Source organism: Dromaius novaehollandiae, chromosome W (genome assembly GCF_036370855.1).
Source record: "Dromaius novaehollandiae isolate bDroNov1 chromosome W, bDroNov1.hap1, whole genome shotgun sequence".
NCBI classification, from domain to species: Eukaryota; Metazoa; Chordata; class Aves; order Casuariiformes; family Dromaiidae; genus Dromaius; species Dromaius novaehollandiae.
Window position 1 is genome coordinate 8,528,615 of NC_088130.1, and position 19,308 is coordinate 8,547,922.

Below are 19,308 nucleotides of genomic sequence, written 5' to 3' on the forward strand. Positions count from 1 at the left end.
CCGGTCGGTTCCCAGGCTATACGCACTCGCACACACAGTACTGCTCATGCTCACACCAGTCACGGTGACTCTAGACTTCTGTCTTACAGTCTTGCAGTGCGCCTTATGCTGATCAGGCTGCACACTCCCCTTCTCCGGCTGGACTGAGCTGGAACTTAAAACCCACTCAAACCCTGGGGATGGGACTCTCACCCGTCCCCTGGTATGCCTTACGGTGGCCAGCCCGCACACCCCTTACAGTGCACTGTTACCAGACCAGAATTTAGAATTTAGGCGGGAATTTAGGACTCACCTTTTCGGTGCCTCTCGTTGCCAAAGATCCCAGGTGAACTCACCCGATGGCACCAGATGATCGTTTGGAGATGAGAGGCCCCGACAGTGGTCGCCTAGGGTCCCACCTGGGTCGCCAAACTGCTATGGAAATTAGGCTTGTCGGCCACCATAACAGGGCCTGACCCTAGGTTCCCGCAGAAAAGTTCAGAGCCAAATCAAAGCAAATTAAATAATTAAATTTTAATGATACACGTGCAGTAATTACAGCTCGAGCTGGGTGCCTCCGAAGAGGGACTTACTGATTTAGACATTACAGAAGAATCTGTCTTTGTTGCAGTTGTAGATACAATCTCATTTCTATGTCATAAAGTGTATCATTTTCCGTTGGTAGCTCAAACACACACCTAAGTTTCGAATGCATGAGTTCTTCTGGTTTTGCCTCTTTCCATACTGCTTCCATATCTGAAGTATCAGCTGGAGCAAGCATAGACTGTTTCTCTTTTTTTTTTCTTTTTTTTTTTTTTTCTTTTTTTCTTTTTTTTTTTTTAACCATAAACTTGTGTTTACTTTTCTCATTAGGATCATAGTCAAAAGGCTGTAGCATCACAGAAACATTAATTGATGTTCCTGCATCGATAATTGCACTGTTAGGTCTTACACAGTATCTACGTGGTGCTGTGGTCTTAACTTTGAAGCACACATTTCTGTCTGTAGGATTGCCGAGCTTCAGGTTTGTGGTGACACCATCTGTGAAAGGCCCTTTGAATTTGAGCTTGTGCTGCCGTTTGAGGCTGAGGCCTGCTCCGCTTTCGCCATGTTCCTCCTCCTGTTGCTCGGCGGTGGCAGCACCAGGTGGAGGCGGCACCAGGTGGAGAGAGGAAGGGCTGGGCGGGAGGGGAAGGAAGGCAGGGAGGAAAGGAGGGAGGGAAGGAAGGCAGGCGGTGGGCGTCCCCGGCCAGTGTAGTCACACCCCGCCGAGCGGCCCTGGGGCGATGGATCCTTCCCAGAAGGCCGGGTCAGTGTTGGGGGGGGGGGGGGGTTTGTGGGCAGTCCGTACTCGCGGGCGGCCCCATCTCTTGAGGGGGCGGTGGTTCCGAAGGGGCCGTAAGATGGACACAGCAAGGCGCATTAAGAGGCGGATAGAGGTCCGGCTCCTGTTCCGGATCGATCGGCCCTGGGTCAAATGGATTGTCTGGGTCGTTTCCTGGGGAGTCCCATCCACCCACCGTCCCCACCACCGTGTCGCTTGACGGAGGTGCTGTGGGGGCTGCGGGTGCCTCCGGTCCCTGTGTTTTCTTCTTGCTATGCTCTTTCAGGGTCTCAAGCATGGTACGCCACGGGGCTAAAAGTCCTGCCGCCGTCTTATCGTTTCTTGTTGCCGCGTCCCAGAGCTTAACTCCGATTGAGTCCCACGTACCGAGGCTATAAATCGTACTGGAATTCACCTCGGGACAGTTCGAGCGTGCCCACACTAATAGCATTTTGAGATCTTGGGGGGTATATCTCTGCTGTGCTGTTTCAAAGTCTTTTGCATTACGTTTAGCACGGGCCTATCTTGCGGGGAGATTCCGTTTCCCACGACTCCCACGCGTTCCCGGCCGCTTACCTCCGTCCAGTGGTAGGTAACCTGTTGCGCACGATGCCGCTTCCTTTCAGCGGCTCCCCTTCTGCTTCCTTTCAGCAGCTCTTTGTTCAGCCGGGCTCCGCCACCGGTTCAGCTAACCGCTGCCTCTACAGCCCTGGACGAAGTCAGTCTTCGGTCCCTGTTCGGGCGTCATTTGTGGCGGTCTGATTCACGGACTCCGATGTGCTGGATCAGAATCAACTTTATTCAAGCAAGCAAGCCCTTTATATAAGCTCTAGCCCGGATCGGTACTTTCTCGAAGGTCAAGTTCCCATCATCACTCCTTCTCATTCCGTGCGGCTACTACCTTATCTACATACTGCTATTTATTCCTCCCAAGGCTTTCGGCTCCTTAACTCTATCTTGTCCAATCCCTCGCTGTCTGCCCCTACAGTCCCCGAAATGGGTCCAGATGGAAATCACTTCCAGTTTGTGCTCGAAATGGGTCACGGTGGAAACCACTTCCGGTCTGCCCCTGAAATGTGTGTGGTTTTGCTTAGGATTAGGGTTAGGAAAGCACTTCAGGTCCGTTCCCAAAATGGGTCCGGGTGGAAACCACTTTGGGTCCATTCCCGAAATGGGTCCAGGTGGAAACCACTTCCGTTCCATCCCTGAAATGCATCCAGGTTAGGGTTACAGTTAGGGGTTACGGTTTGGAAACCACTCCTGATCCATCCGCAAAATGGGCCCATGTGGAAACCACTCTGGGTCCATCCCTGAAATAGGTTGGATTGGAAACCACTTCTGGTCCATTCCCGAAATGGGTCCGGATGTAAATGACTTCCAGTCTGTTCCCGAAATGCATCCAGGACAGCATTAAGTTTAGGAAATCACTTCCGTTCCATCCCCGAAATGGATCCGGGTTAGGGTTTGGAAACCACTTCCGGTCCATTCCTGAAATGGATACAGGTGGAAACTGCTTCCAGTCCATCTGCAAAATGTGTCTGGGTGTGTGACTGCAAGGCAGGCAAGAGAGGGTCGGATAGCGGCAGAGGAGACACACAAAGTTCTTGAGGAGTTAAACAGGATAGATTTAATAAAGGACTTACACTCCAAGCTGCATGGGGAGACCCGAGAACTGCGAGGAGGGGTCGCTGGCAGGAGGCTGCTGGAGGCATGGGTCGGATGCCCAGGTGGGACTCCTCCCGTGTATCCCAAGGGCCCCCCCTTTTATCTACTAGAACTATTTCCTTATCTTAGCTGTGCTAACCGTGAGAAACTACTCTCTGGGAAGCAGCTAGACATTGTAGACAAAACAGAATACGCATGCCTGGTTCCGATGGGAACTTGGTCAGTGTGTAGTTTCACATGCTGGGCTGCTATCACGTACTCTGCCAGTCACTGACTCCTCGCCAGGTCTTCCACAGGTGTTCTCACTACACTCCACCCCCTGACTGACAAAGATGTGGTATCAGTGCCACCACTGTGTGGACAAGGTTCAGACATGCCTTTCCGGTATTAGCCCAACTAACAGCTAAGGCATGCAAGCGACTAATCAGCCCAGAACCAGGAGCACAATGCATTTTCCCCATAGTCCTAAATTCGACAGCTATGATGACAGTCACTGCTAGAGGTTGTCCTGCACTGACTCTTCGGACTTTACATCATGTAATACTTGAAGTAGGCTCTTTATCTTGTGGATGTTGGGTTTGATGTGCTCACCGCAGTTCCATCGGTGTCCTGACTTCTGTCAGTGTACAAGGCTGGGATGGAGAGCAGCAATGTTGTGGCTCTGCTCGGCATATTCATCAGGTCACGATTTTCTGGGCGAGAGTCTCCTAGAGGGGACATAGACTGGGACACTTTCCCCTTTGATTCGTACGAGGTGGGTGTCTCCTGGACCATCAGCAATGATTTCTCCTTCCAACTGTACGGGTTTAGCTGGATCATGCACCCACACAGCACGCTCTGTAGACCCGAAACCACCTGGTTGCTGAGTGGGTTGCAAGGAATCTACTTCCTGGATAGTGGCGACCCCTATATGCTCACATATCAGTTGGGCTATTGGATGGCTTTTTGTGGTATTTTCCTCTGGGAACCTGACCAGAGTATGCCTAGAAAGACGACTTCATTGCTGGGACCCTGTATTTTCTTTGGGTTCACCACCCACCCGCTATCGGTTAACACCTCTAGGACTCGTGCCTTTGCTTCAACAAGGCTTGCTTCAGTGGGGCTGCTTAGCAAGATGTCGTCAATATAGTGTTCCATTACTACCTTATTGGGCAGGGTCACCCGGTTGAGGTCCCTGCTCACCAGCTGGTGACAAATGGTGGGGCTATGTTTATAACCTTGTGGCAGTACCATGAAGGTATATTGGCGACCTTCCCAGGTAAATGCAAATTGATCTTGGCTCCTTTATGTGATGGCAATAGAGAAGAAGGCATTTGCCAAATCCATTACCACATGCCAGTGTCCTATTCTGGTGGCCAATCGTTCCATGATGGACACCATGTCAGGCACAGCTGCAGTCAACATCAGAGTTATGCTGTTAAGGTTGCAGTAGTCCACTGTCATTCTCCAGGACCCATCTTTCTTTTTCACTGGCCAAATGGGGCTATTAAAGGCACTGGCTGCTGGGCGAATGATGCCAGCAGCCAAAAGGCCACAGATGGTATCTGTTATCTCATCATGCCCTCCAGGTATATGGTACTGTTTAGTGTTAACAGCAGTGGTAGGCACAGGGAGCTCCACTGGGTCCCATTTAGGGTGCCCTCTCAAAATAGTAATAGCTGTTTTAATGTATAGGGGCTGCCCAAAAGAAAAGGGGCCCCACTGAGTACTGGTGGTTTTCCCTCGGAGTATATCAATGCCTAAAATATACTCTTGGATCGGGGCCGCCAACAGAACAGCCTTAACAGGGGGTGATTTGCCCATCGCCAATTTTAATTGCATGGGAGTGGCTTGCACATCGGCCCCGCCGAGGCCGCTCACAGTCACTGAGCGGCCCCAGTGGGATGGGGCCCAATGCAAAATGGTAACCTCCGCCCCTGTGTCCACCAGCGCCATTACTCGCTGTTGTCCCCCATTAGGACAGTAAATTTCAATTGGGATAAAAGGGCGACGGTCCCCCATTACATATCATCTAATTTGGATGGGGGACAGGGGGCACCCGCCTCCCTGTCAATATTGAGCTGGCAGCTTCCACTCGGTGTACTCAGCAGGCAGGGCAGCGGGTGTCGCTGGCCCTCCCCTGCGCTCTCCAGGCTGCTCGCTGGGCTTTCCCCCCCGCTGTAGGCTTTGTGCACTGCTCCGGCTTGAGCTGTAGCTACCGCTTCAGCAGCTCTGCGTTGGGTTTGCTGTCCACCTCCCGCCATGGTACGCCAGCTCACAGCAGGTCTCGGAACATAGTGCCGCGACTGGCCCTTTCTTTCCGTTTCACGTTTACCCGCCTGTTTCCCAACTTCCCATCTCTGCTAACAGAGGACGCCTCTGCCAGCTGAGATAGCAGCGCTTCAACGTCCCACCCCCATCACAGGTAGCACCATCACTTTAAGATTGTGGGGGGGGGGGGGGGGCAGTTCGCAGCAAGTTTGTCCGGTAAAGTCAGGGGAATAAATTCTAGGCACCATTCCTGATTGCTGCAACTGGTTTATCCATGCTGCAATAGTAGCCCACTCAGTGAGCCCGTCATCGATGTCCGCGGCGGTCAGCCAGGTTAAGTGCACCACGCCCAGCACCCACTCCATTAGAGAGAGGGAAATGTTTCAGTTTTGCTGCTGCAGGGTACAGAGGGTGTTGTGCAGCATGGGATCCTGGGGCAGAGCCCCCATCCTCTCGAGCTGCTCTCTAGTAAAATGAACCGCCTCTGCCCCATCGTCCCACAGCCTCAACAGCCCCGCTAACAGCCCTTCACGGGGCTGCTGCCGGTAGTGCCCCTGCACATCCTGCAGCTCTGATGCTTTAAAATCGCGAGTAGTTGTGGTCCCTCGCAGACTGGCTGCGCTCGGCCCGGTGAGCCGCTGCTCTGCCACCGGCCGGGCAGCTGCCGCCCCCTCGTGCTCGGTGTCCGACTCCGAGCTGGGGGGGGCGCATTGGGGTCCCAGACGTTGCCGTCCCAAGTTTCCGGCTCCCAATCCGCTTTTCGCACCAGTGCCCGCAGCGCCAGGGGACGGACATCTTGCCGTCCCCGCTGTCGCCACTGGCAGTTTGCAACGTGGGTGGCCACAATGGCACATCGGTGCTCCAAGCTTCTTGGCTCGATCCATGGTTGCAATCGCAACCTCCAGGGTCAGTTGGCGAGCCTCCTTAGCAGCTTCGAGATCACTTTCCAACTGCCCAATTTGCTGGCACTGTGTCAACAGCACCTCATCCAGGGTGAGGAGCACAGTTGGGAAGATCCACCCCAAATCCCCTGTTGCTTTTCGCGCCGCTAACGTGCTTTTTCCAGCCAGAGCTTGGAAACCAGTTCCACTAGCCGCTCTGGGGAAACTCCCGGCTCTCTCTCTAGCTCTGGTCATTTTTCGGGGGCAATCCACCCCCCCAGCTTGCGAGCCATGGGTGCCCACCGACCCGTAGCGGACCACCCAGGAACGTGCCTCACTCTCTCCCTTCTCCTTTCACCCCCAAAGAGGCATCTCCACACTGGTATCCTGTCTACTACGCCAAATGTGACTGCAAGGTGGGCAAGAGAGGATCGGATATCGGCAGAGAGAGAGACTCAACGTTTGTGAGGGGTTAAACAAGATAGATTTAATAAAGGACTTACACTCCAAGCTGCACAGGGAGCCCTGGGAACCACAAGCAGGGGTCATTGGCAGGAGGCTGCTGGAGGCATGGGTCGGACGCACGGGTCGGATGCCCAGGTGGGACTCCTCCCGTGTATCCCAAGGGCCCCCCCCCCTTTTATCTACTAGAACTATTTCCTTATCTTAGCTGTGCTAACTGTGAGAAACTACTGCCTGGGAAGCAGCTAGACACTGTTGACAAAACAGAATGTGCATGCCTGGCCCTGATGGGAATTTGGTCAGTGTGTAGTTTCACACGCTGGGCCTGCTATAACGTACTCTCCCATTCACTGACTCCTCGCCAGATCTTCCACAGGTGTTCTCACTACAGGGTGGAAAGCACTTCCGGTGCATCCCTGAAATGAGTCCGGTCGGAAATCACTTCCGATCCGTCCCCAAAATTGTTCTCAGTTAGGGTTAAGGTTAGGAACCATTTCTGTTCCGTACCCAAATTGGGTCCTGTTAGCATTAGCATTAGGAAAGCAGTTCCAGTCTGTCCCCAAAATGGGCCTGGGTGGAAACCACTTCTGGTCCATCCTCGAAATGGCTCCGGGTGGCAACTACCTCCGGTCCATGCTTAAAATTGGTTTGGGTGGAAACCACTTCCGGTCCGTTACTGAAATGGGTCCAGATGGAAACCACTTCCAGTCCATCTCCAATGTGGGTCTGAGTGGAATGCACTTGCGGTCCATCCCTGAAATGGGTCTCGGTGCAACCCGACTTCTGGTTCATCCCTGAAATGAGTCTGGGTGGAAAACACTTCTGGTTCATCCCCGAAATGGGCCCGGGTGAAAACCACTTCTGCTCTGTCCCCGAAATCGGTCCAGGTTTGCATTAGGGTTAGGAAAGCACTTTCGGTCTGTGCCTGAAACGGGTCCTGGTGGAACCCAACTTCCAGTCCTTCCCTGAAAAGGGTCCAGGTGGAAACCACTTCCAGTCCGTCCTGGAAATGGGTCTGGGTGGAACCCGACTTCTGGTCTGGTTCTGAAATGAGTCTGGGTGGAAAAAACTTCCGTTCTGTTCCCAAAACGGGTCCGCATGGAAACCACTTCCAGTCCATTCCTGAAATTCATCTGGGTTAGGGTTAAGGTTAGGAAACCACTTCCGGTCCATCCCTGAAATGGGCCTGGGTGAAAACCACTTCTGCTCCATCCCAAAAAATCGATCTAGGCTTGCATTAGTGTTAAGAAAGCACGTCCGTTCTGCCCCTGATATGGGTCCGGGTGGAAACCACTTCCGCTCCGTACCCCAAATGGGCCTGGGTGGAAACCACTTCTGGTCCGTCTCTGAAATGGGTCCATGTGGAAACCACTTCCATTCCATCCCCAAAATGGGCCTGGGTGAAAACCACTCCCGGTCCTTCTCTGAAATCAGTCTGAGCAAAAACCACTTCCAGTCTGTCCCCGAAATTGGTCCAGGTTAGGATTAAGGTTAGGAAACCATTTCCAGACTGTCCCTGAAATGGGTCCAGTTATGTTTAGGGTTAGACTTAGGAAAGCACTTCCGGTATGTTCCCAAAATGGGTCCAGTTGGAAACCACTTCTGGTCCATCCTCGAAATGGGTCTGGGTGGAAAAGACTTCCGGTCCATCCCTGAAATGGGTCCAGATGGAAACCACTTCTGGTCTGTGCTCAAAATGGGTCTGGGTGGAGACCACTTCCGGTCTGCCCCCAAAATATGTCAGGTTAGGGTTAGGAAAGAACTTCCAGTGTGTTCCCAAAATAGGTCCATGTGGAAACCACTTTGGGTCCGTTCCCGAAATGGGTCTGGATGGAATCCGACTTCTGGTCCGTTTCTGAAATGGGTCTGGGTGGAAACCACTTCCGGTCCGTCCCCAAAACTGGTCTGGGTTAGGGTTAAGGTTAGGAAACACTTCCAGTCCGTCCCTGAAATGGTTCTGGGTTATATTTAGGATTAGGGTTAGGAAACCAGTTCCCTTCCATCCCCGAATAGGGTCCTGTTAGCATTAGGGTTAGGAAACCACTTCCGGTCCATCCTTGAAATGGGTCTGGCTGGAAAAGATGGCCGGTCCATCCCCGAAATGGGTCCAGATGGAAACCACATCCAGTTTGTGCTCGAAATGGGTCAGGGTGGAAACCACTTCTGGTCCGCCACCAAAATGTGTGTGGTTATGCTTAGGGTTAGGGTTAGGAAAGCACTTTGGGTCCGTTCCCAAAATGGGTCTGGGTGGAAAACACTTCCAGTCTGTTCCTGAAATGCATCCAGGTTAGGTTTAGGAAGACATTTCTGGTCCATCACAGAAATGCGTCCGGGTTAGGGTTAGGAAACCATTTCCGTTACATCCCGAAAATGGGTCCAGGTTGGGGTTAGGGTTAGGAAACCACTTCCAGTCCATTCCCGAAATAGGTCCAGGTGGAAACCATTACCAGTCAGTCTGTGAAATGGGTCCGGGTGGAAACCACTTCCGGTCCATCCCTGAAATGGGTGCAGTTGGAAACCACTTCTGGTCCGCTCCCAAAATTGGTCTGGGTTAGGGTTAAGGTTAAGAAACACTTCCAGTCGGTCCCTGAAATGGGTCCAGGTTATATTTATGATTAGGGTTAGGAAATCGCTTCCAGTCTGTCCTCGAAATGGGTCCGGGTGGAAACTGCTTCCAGTCCGTATCCCAAATGGGTCTGGGTGGAAACCATTTCCAATTCGTCCCCAAAATGGGTCTCAGTGGAAACCGCTTCTGGTCCATCCCTGAAATAGGTCCGGGTGGAAATCACTTCTGCTCCCTACCGGAAATGGGTCCGGGTTAGGGTTATGGTTAGGAAACAATCTCCAGTCTCTCCCTGAAATGGGTCTGAGTGGAAAATACTTCCAGTCAGTCCCCAAAATTAGTCAAGGTTTGCATTATGGATAGCAAACACTTCTGGTCCATCCCCAAAATGGATCTGGGTTAAAACCACTTCCGGTCCATCCCTGAAATGGGTCCGGGTTATGTTTAGGGTTAAGGTTAGGAAAGCACTTGCGGTCCGCTGCCGACATGGGTCTGGATGGAACCCAACATGCAGTCCATCCCCGAAATGAGTCTAGGTCAAACCCGACTTCTGCTCTGCTTCTGAAATGGGTCCAGGTGGAAACCACTTTCAGTCCATTCCCGAAATGCGTGCAGCTTAAGATTAGGAAACCACTTCCATTCCATCTCAGAAATGGGTCCAAGTTAGGGTTAGGGTTAGGAAACTGCTTCCAGTCTGTTGGCAAAATGGGTGTGGTTGGACATAACTTCCGTTCTGTCCCCAAAATTGGTCTGAGTTAGAGTTAAGGTTAGGAAACACTTCCCAGCCGGCCCTGAAATGGGTCCGGGTTACATTTAGAATTAGGGTTAGGAAACCACTTCCAGTCTGTCCTTGAAATGGGCCCGGATGGAAACCACTTCCGGGCCATCCTTGAAATGGGTTCATGTGGAAGGCACTTCCAGTCCATCTCCGAAATGGGTCTGAGTGGAAAACATTTCCAGTCCATCCTTGAAATGGGCCCAGGTGAAAATCATTCCCGGTCCATCCCCGAAATCGGTCCGGGTTTGCATTAGAGTTAAGAAAGTACTTCCGTTCTGCAGCTGATATAGGTCCGGGTGGAAACCACTTCCACTCCATCCCCAAAATTGGTCTGGGTTAGGGTTAAGGTTAGGAAACACTTCCGGTCCATCTCTGAAATGGGCCCGGGTGAAAACCAATTCCACTCCGCCCCCCGAAATCGGTCCGGCTTTGCATTAGGATTAAGAAAGCACACCCGTTCTGCCCTGATATGGGTCCGGGTGGAACCCAACTTCTGGTCCGTCCCCAAAATGGATCTGGGTGGAAACCACCTCCAGTCCATGCCTGAAATGGGCCTGAGTGAAAAACACTCCCGGTCCTTTCCATAAACAGTCCAGGTTTGCATTAGGGTTAAAAAAGCATGTCCATTCCGCCCCTGATATGGATCTGGGTGGAACCCAACTTCCGGTCGGTTCCCAAAATGGGTCTACGTGGAAAACACTTCCGCTCCGTCCCCGAAATGGGCCCAGGTGAAAACCAAGTCTGCTCTGTCCCCAAAATCAGTCCAGGTTTGCATTAGGGTTAGGAAAGCACTTCCATTCCGCCCCTGAAATGGGTCCGGGTGGAACCCAACTTGTGGTCTGTCCATGAAATGGCTCCAGGTAAATCCAAACTTCCGATCCATCACCGAAAGGGGTCTGTGTTAGGGTTAGAAAACTACTTCTGGTCTGTTCCCAAAATAATTCCAGGTGGAACCCAACTTCCGGTCTGCCCTGAAATGCATCCAGATGGAAACCACTTATGGTCCAACCATGAAATGAGTCCAGGTTACGATTAATGTTAGGAAACCACTTCCGGTTTGCCCCTGAAATGGGTTTGGTTATGTTTAGGGTTAGGGTTAGGAAAGCACTTCCAGTCCATCCAGGAAATGGCTCTGAGTGGAAACCACTCCTGCTCCCTCCTCGAAATCAGTCCGGGTTAGGGTTAAGGCTAGGAAACCACCTGAGATCTGTCCCCAAAATGAGTCTGGGAGGAAACCACTTCTGGTCCGTCCCCAAAATTGGTCTGGGTTAGGGTTAAGGTTAGGAAGCACTTCCGGTCCATCCTGGAAATGGGTGCGGGTTAAATCTAGGATTAGGGTTGCGAAATCAGTTCCATTCCGTCCCTGAATTGGGTCCGGGTTAGGATTAGTGTTAGGAAACCACTTCCGTTCCTTCCCCGAAATGGGCAAACACTTCCAGTCCATCCCAAAAATGGGTCTGGGTTATGTTTATGGTTAGGGTTAGGAAAGCACTTCCGGTCCGCTCCCCAAATGGGTCCGTGTGGAACACAACATCCAGTCTGTGCCCAAAACGGGTTTAGGTGGAAACCACTTCTGCTCTGTCCCCGAAGTGGGTCTGGGTTAGGGTTAGGAAACCACCTTCGGTCCGTCCCCGAAATGGGTCTGGGTGGAAACCACTTCCGGTCCGTTCCTGAAATGGGTCTTGGTGGAAGCCGACTTCCGTCCATTCCCATAATGCATCTAGGTTAGGGTTAAGGTTAGGAAACATTTCCAGTCTGTCCCTGAAATGGGTCCAGGTTATATTTAGGATTAGGGTTTGGAAACCAGTTCTGTCCCATCCCCAAATTGGGTCCGGGTTAGGCTTCAGGTTAAGAAACCACTTCCAGTCTGTCCCCGAAATGGGTCTGGGTGGAAATGACTTCTGTTCCATTCCCGAAATGGGCCCGGATTATATTTAGAATTGGGGTTAGGAAACCACTTCCGTTCCTTCCCCGAAATGGGCCCAGGTGAAAACCACTGCTGCTCCATTCCCGAAATTGATCTGGGTTTGCATTATGGTTAAGAAACACTTCTGGTCTGTCCCCGAAATGGGTCTGGGTGGAATCCAACTTCCGATCCAGCCATGAAATGGGTCCAGGTAAATCCAAACTTCTGATCCATCACCGAAAGCAGTCCGTGTTAGGGTTAGGAAATGACTTCCTGTCTGTTCCCGAAATGGGTCTGGGTGGAACGCAACTTCTGATCCGTTCCCGAAATGGGTCCAAATGGAAACCACTTCCGGTCTGTCCCTGAACTGGGTCCGGGTTAAAACCACTTCCAGTCCGCCCTCGAAATGGGTCCGTGTTATGTTTAGGGTTAGGGTTAGGAAAGCACTTCCGATCTCCCCCCAAAATGGATCTGTGTGGAACACAACATCCGGTACGTCCCTGAAATGGGTCTGGGTGGAAACCACGTCCAGTCCGCCCTGAAATGCATCTAGGTTAGGGGTAGGGTTAGGAAATCACTTCCGTTCCATCCCAGAAATGGGCCTGGGTGGAAACCACTTCTGCTCCCTCTCCAAAAATGTGTCTGGGTTAGGGTTAGGGTCAGGGTTAGGAAACCACCTCTGGTCTGTCCCCGAAATGGGTCTTGATGGAACTCAACTTCTGGTCCGTTCCCCAACATGGGTCACGATGGAAACCACTTCCAGTCCATTCAGAAAATGCATCCAAGTTAGGATTAGTGTTAGGAAACCACTTCCGTTCCATCCCAGAAATGGGTCCAGCTTAGGGTTAGGGTTAGGGGTTAGGGGTTAGGAAATCAGTTCCGGTCCATTCCCGAAATAGGCCCAGGTTGAAACTGCTTTCAGTCCTTATGGGAAATGGGTCCAGATGGAAAACACTTACGGTCCATCCCCGAAATTAGTCTGGGTTAGGGTTAAGGTTAGAAAACACTTCTAGTCTGTCCCTGAAATGGGTCCGGGTTATATTTAGGATTAGCGTTAGGAAATCACTTCCGTTCCTTCCTCGAAACTGGTCTGGGTGGAAACCACTTCCGGTCTGTCCCTGAAATCAGTCTGGGTTTGCATTAGGGTTAGGAAAGCACTTCCAGTCTGTCCCTGAAATGAGTCTAGGTGGAACCCAACTTCTGGTACGTCCATGAAATGGGTCCAGGTGAATCCAAACTTCCAATCCGTCACCAAAAGGGGTCCGTGTTACGGTTAGGATACCACTTACAGTCTGCCCCCAAAATGGGTCTGGGTTAAAACCACTTCCAGTCCATCCCCAAAATGGGTCCAGGTCAGGATTATGGTTAGGGTTAGGAAACCACTTCCAGTCTGTCCCTGAAATGGGTCTGTGTAGAAAACACTTCCGGTCCATTCCTGAAATTGTCCCGCGTGAAAATCACTTCCGCTTCATCCCACAAAATCAAAGTTTGCATTAGGGTTAGCAAGCACTTCCAGTCCATCCCCGAAATGGGTCTGGCTGGAACCCAACTTCTGGTCCATCCATGAAATGGGCCCAGGTGAATCCAAACTTCCGATCCGTCACCGAAAGGGGTCCAGATGGAAATCACTTCCGGTCCGCCTGTGAAATGGGTGCAGGTTAGGATTAAGGTTAGGAAACCACTTCCGGTCTGTCCCTGAAATGGGCCTGGTTATGCTTAGTGTTAGGGATAGAAAAGCACTTGCAGTCCTTCTCTGAAATGGGCCTGGGTGGAAACCACTTACGCTCCCTCCCCAAAATGGGTCTGGGTTAGGGTTAGGAAACCACTTCCAGTCTGTGCCCGAAATGGGTCTGTATAGAAAACACTTCCAGTCAATCCCCAAAATGGGCCCGCATGAAAACCATTTCCGCTCCATCCCAAAAATCAAACTTTGCATTAGGGTTAGCAAGCACTTCCAGTCCATTCCCAAAATGGGTCTGGGTGGAACTTGACTTCTGGTCCGTTTCTGAAATGGGTCTGGGTGGAAACCACTTCCATTCCATCCCGGAAATGGGTCCAGCTTATGGTTAGGGTTAGGGGTTAGGGTTCGGAAAGCACTTGCGGTCCATTCCCAAAATGGGTCCAGGTGGAACCCAAATTCCAGTCTGTCCCCAAAATTGGTCTGGGTTTGCATTAGGGTTAGGGAACACTTCCGGTTTGTTCCCGAAATGGGTCCAGGTGGAACCCAACTTCTGGTACGTTCCTGACATGGGCCCGGGTGGAAACCACTTCTGCTCCGTCCCCAAAAGAGGTCCGGGTTAGGATTTGGGTTAGGAAACCACTTGCAGTCCATCCCTGAAATGGGTCCGTGTGGAAACCACTTGTGGTCCGTCCTTGAAAGTGCTCTGTGTGGAAACCACTTCCGCTCCATCCCCAAAATGGGCCGGAGTGGAAACCACTTCTGCTCCGTCCCCAAAAGAGGCCCAGATTAGCGTTTGGGTTGGAATACCAATTCCAGTCCATCCCTTAAATGGGTCTGTGTGGAAATCACTTCCGCTCCTTCCCCGAAATGGGCCCGTGTGGAACTCAAATTTCAGTCCATTCCTGGAATGTGTCCGGGTTATGGTTTGGGTTAGGAAACCACTGCGAGCCCTGAAATGGGTCCGTGTGTAAACCACTTCTGTTCCACCCCTGAAATGGGTCTGGGTGGAAACCACTTCTGTTCCGCCCCTGAAATGGGTCTCAGTGGAACCCAAATTCTGGTCCATCCCCGAAATGGATACAGGTAGAAACCACTTGCAGTGCATCCCCAAAATCGGTCCAGGTTTGTGTTAGGGTTAGGAAACACTTTCAGTCCATTCCCGGAATGGGTCTGGGTTATGTTTAAGGTTTGGGTTAGGAAAGCGCTTGTTGTCCATCCATGAAATGGGTGAGGGGTATGTTTAGGGTTAGGGTTAGGAAAGCAATTCCGGTCCGCTCCCGAAATGAGTCTGGGTGGAAACCACTCCCAGTTGGTTCCCAAAATGTAACCGGGTGGAAACCACTTCCAGTCTGTCCCTGAACCCCAGGGTTTCCTGACCATAACCCTAACACCAACACCTTTTGGGATGGACCGGAAGTGGTTTCCACCCAGTTATATTTCGGGAACCAATTGGGAATGTTTTCCACCTGGACCCATTTCGGATACGGACCAGAAGTGCTTTCCGAACCCTAACCCAGAACATAACCAGGACCAATTTCGGGGATGGACCAGAGTGCTTTCCTAACCCTAATTTTAAACATAACCCAGACCCATTTTGCAAATGGCCCAAAAGTGTTCCCTAACCCTCACCCAAACCCGGACTGATTTCAGGGATGGACTGAAAGTGGATTCTACCCGGACCCATTTCGGGGATGGACCGGGATTGTTTTCCTAATGCTAATCCTAGACATAACATGGACCCATTCCAGGGACAAACCGGAAGTGGTTTCCAAACCTTAAATGTAACCCGCACCCATTTCGGGGACGGACCAGAAGTGTTCCCTAACCCTAATCAAAACTCGGACCAATTTCAGGGACGAACTGGAAGGAGTTTCTAACTGGACCCATTTCGGGGATGGACTGGGATGGGATTCCATCCGGACCCATTTTGCAGACAGACCGGAAGTGGTTTCCACGTGGACCAATTTCAGGGTCGGACCAGAAGTGGTTCCCTAACCCTAATCCAAACCTGGACCAATTTTGGGGACGGACTGGAAGTGATTTCTACCTGGACCCATTTTGGAGATGGACCGGGAGTGGTTTCCACCCAGACCCATTTTCGGGATTGACCGGAAGTGGTTTCCGAACCTGAACCCTAACCAGGACCCATTTTGGGGACAGAGCAGAAGTCGTTTCCACCCGGGCCCATTTCGGGGACGGAGCGGTAGTGGTTTCCACACAGCCCCATTTCGGGGATGGACTGGAAGTGTTTTCCTAACCTTAACCCTAACCCGGACCCATTTCGGGAACGGACCAAAAGTGTTCCCTAACCCTAATGCAAACCCAGACCCATTTTGGGGATGGACCGAAATTGTTTTCCTAACTCTAACCTTAGACATAACCCGGACCCATTTCAGGGATGAACTGGAAGTGGTTTCCACCCAGAACTATTTTGGGGATGGACCGGAGGTGGTTTCCACCCGGGCCCATTTCGGGGGCGGACCGGAAGTGGTTCTCTAACCCTAATCCAAACTCAGATCAATTTCAGGAACGCACTGGAAGTGATTTCTACCTGGACCCATTTTGGAGACGGACTGGAAGTGGTTTCTACCCAGACCCATTTCGGGGTTTGTCCGGAAGTGGTTTCCTAACCTGAACCCTTACCCAGACCCATTTCGGGAAGGGACCAAAAGTGTTCCCTAACCCTAACACAAACCTGGACCCATTTCGGGGACAGACCAGAAGTGGTTTCAGCTCGGACCCATTTCAGGGACAATCCGGAAGTGATTTCTACCTGGACCCATTTCGGGGATGTACTGGACCTGGCTTCCACCCAGACCCATTTTGGGGACAATCCGGAAGTGGTTTCCTTACCTGGCTCCATTTCTGTAACGGGCCGGAATTTGGGTTACGCCCGGACCCATTCCGGGGACAGACTTGAAGTGCTTTCCTAACCCTAACTGTAAACATAACCCATACCCAATCCAGGGATGGACCGGGAGTGGTTTCCTAACCCTAACCCTAACCTGGACCCATTTCAGGAAGGGAACAGAAGTGGTGTCCACCCAGGCCCATTTCAGGGATGGACCGGAAGTGATTTCCTAACCTTCCTAACGGGAGTAACTATGACTCTCTTAAGACAGGGCCATAGTTACTAGCTGGGCTTAGCTGCAGAGGCTACACCTCCTCGTGGTCCCGCTGGATGCCCATTTCTGGGTAACTAAGTTAGCCTCTGCCCCAGTGTGTGTGGAATTATAGTTACTTCCTCCCTATCGGCTGGCCTCGCTGACCACTCAGTAGTATTCTAGGTGAATCTAAATTGATCTGACCATGAATTATTTCGGTATTCATGTGTCCAAAGCCCTTTGCCTAAGGGCTGACTAAAGGCATACCAGTTGAACCTGGGGGCTGGTTCTTCTGGTTATATCCTGAACCCTCGCAGACACGATGAACAACCTAGTAAAATCATAGGTTGTCAATTTTGTCTCGGTGGCCACCCAGACGGGTGAATTTCCCTGTGATGTCGCAAGGGTTATCCCAGCGGCAGTAACAACTAAGGAGTCGGTCCACCTTTTCCCTAATTTGACATTTTATAATTTGGAATTTGTCGGTTGGGGAGGGATTTATCCCAAACCACCTCACGATTGCGTTAAAGATCTCCCTGAGGTTTACGAGGTGCTGGCACCTGTTGGATCGCCTCCGATGACTGGGGCTGAGGAGGACGTGGTAGACAGTGTGCCGGCATCTCCCTCTGGGCCCGCGACTCTTTCATTGAATGTGATTAGTCCCATCCTTGACACCGGGGGGAAAATGACCGATGTGAGTATGCCAGTCGTGAAGGTCCCTGATGAACATCCAGCATGTCCATGCTGCGGTGTCAGGATGGGGAGAATGGTGGCGTTGATTGATCATCTCCGAAGGGCCCACGGTCGGCGACGAATCCTATTTCAGTGCTCCTGTTGTAGGAGGACTAATGAAAAACATCATAGTATAGCCTGCCACTTCCCAAGATGCCAGGGAGCTCCAGCTGAACTCGAAGAGGAAGCTTCGGAGGGCCCCAGTGGATTCCGATGTGAGGAATGCAGCCGGGAGTTTAAGACCAAAAGCGGCCTCTCTCAGCACAAAAGACTCGCGCACCCACAACTTAGGAACAAGGAACGGATTGAGTCGTCTCGTCCGAAGGCAAAGGGAATGCGAGGTATGCATAAGAGCTGTTGGTCTGAAGAGGAGACGGCGCTATTGATGATGAGTTAGAGAAGAAGTATAAGAACGCGCATTTTGTGAATAAGCTGATCAGAGAGCATTTGCCTGCGGGAGATAAACGGACAGCACGCCAATCAATATGAATAAATGCTGACAGTTTATTAAGCCCGAATAGCGTCTTTTATATGCCTTAACCGTGATCACATGAATCAAACTATACAGTGATTGGTGCATGTTCATTTAGCACGCACATCTGAACAGTATGTGATTGGATAGCATGTACTGTCTCCGAGGAGGCAAAGAAGCTCCCCTAAGCCCGTAAGTTCCTTACTGAACATCTGGGAGTTGTTTCTCCTTCCAAGGACAGTTTCTCACCGCATTGCATGCCCTCTAGTAACCTTACCGGTAGGCCGCAAAACCTACTTTCACACTCTTGCTATTAGCATTAGGGCTGGATTGCTCACATGTCCGTTTTCCTCCAGATAATCCTCCACATTTGCCCACGAAAACAGCGAAGCAGATCAGCGACAAAAGACGCCAGCTCGCGGCAGGTGCAAAGGCATAGGCATCGCCAAAGAGAGCGGAACATCGGCGTGAAGGGGACGAACCGGCTGAGTGGGAGAGAATAGAGATTATAAAGATGGAATATAGGAGGAGTATTGTGGAAAGAATACAAGTGGGAACCCTCTCCTCCAGTCAGAAGGTTGCCTTTGAGGAGGTCCTGGAGGATGCCAAAGACACCCAAAATATCATTGATGTGTCATCGGAGGAGTGGTTGTCACAGCTGGTGGGGCATGCTGCAGCAGCCAAAATGAAACAACTAAGGAAACACCAAGCTGGACCCGCGCCTGAGAGGGTAGAGAAGAGGTGGATGAAGATCAGGGCGGTGAAACGAGGCCAATACCTGAGGTACCAGCAGCTCTTTGAGGTAGATCGCAAGAAGCTGGCTGGTATCATCTTGTATAACATCGAGGCACTAAAGTGCCCCCTTCCGATGGATGAGCTGTATGGCTCGTTCAGAAAGAAGTGGGAAGAAAGTGGCCCCTTTCTCGGTTTGGATGTTTTCCATAGTGCTGGAGTTGCGGACAATTCTGCATTCAAGAAAATGATCTCCCCTGCGGAAGTCCAGAAGAACATGGCTGAGATGAATAAGAACTCAGCCCCCGGGCCTGATGGCTTGAGCCTGAGGGATGTTTTAAAGAAAGACCCTCAGGGCAGCCAGTTAGCCAAATTGTTCAACCTATGGCTTTTGGCCGGGAAGATCCCTGACGGGATCAAAGAATGTAGAATGATTTTAATACCTAAATCCGCAGATCCGAGCAAGGTAGAAGATGTTAACAACTGGCGACCCATTACCATCGTGTCGGTGATTCTACGATTGTTTTCTCGGATCCTAACAGCACGGCTGCGAAGAGCGTGTCCGATTAATAGCCGCCAAAGAGGGTTTATTGCAGCCCCAGGCTGTGCGGAAAATCTGAAGCTCCTCCAGATGTTAATTAGATATGTGAAGAAAGATCATAAGTCGCTGGGGGTTGTCTTTGTGGACTTGGCGAAAGCCTTTGATTCAGTCCAACACCATCTCATCTTCCAGGTTCTCAGGCAGAAGGGTGTCAACAGCCATGTAATTGACATCATCG

General features: G+C 51.4%; 1 pseudogene; it reads right to left on the minus strand.

Annotated features, from left to right (window-relative positions):
* Positions 1–576: 576 nt before the first annotated feature.
* On the minus strand, positions 577–1,089 carry LOC135324369 (vesicle-associated membrane protein-associated protein B/C-like; annotated as a pseudogene).
* Between the last annotated feature and the right edge of the window lie 18,219 nt (positions 1,090–19,308).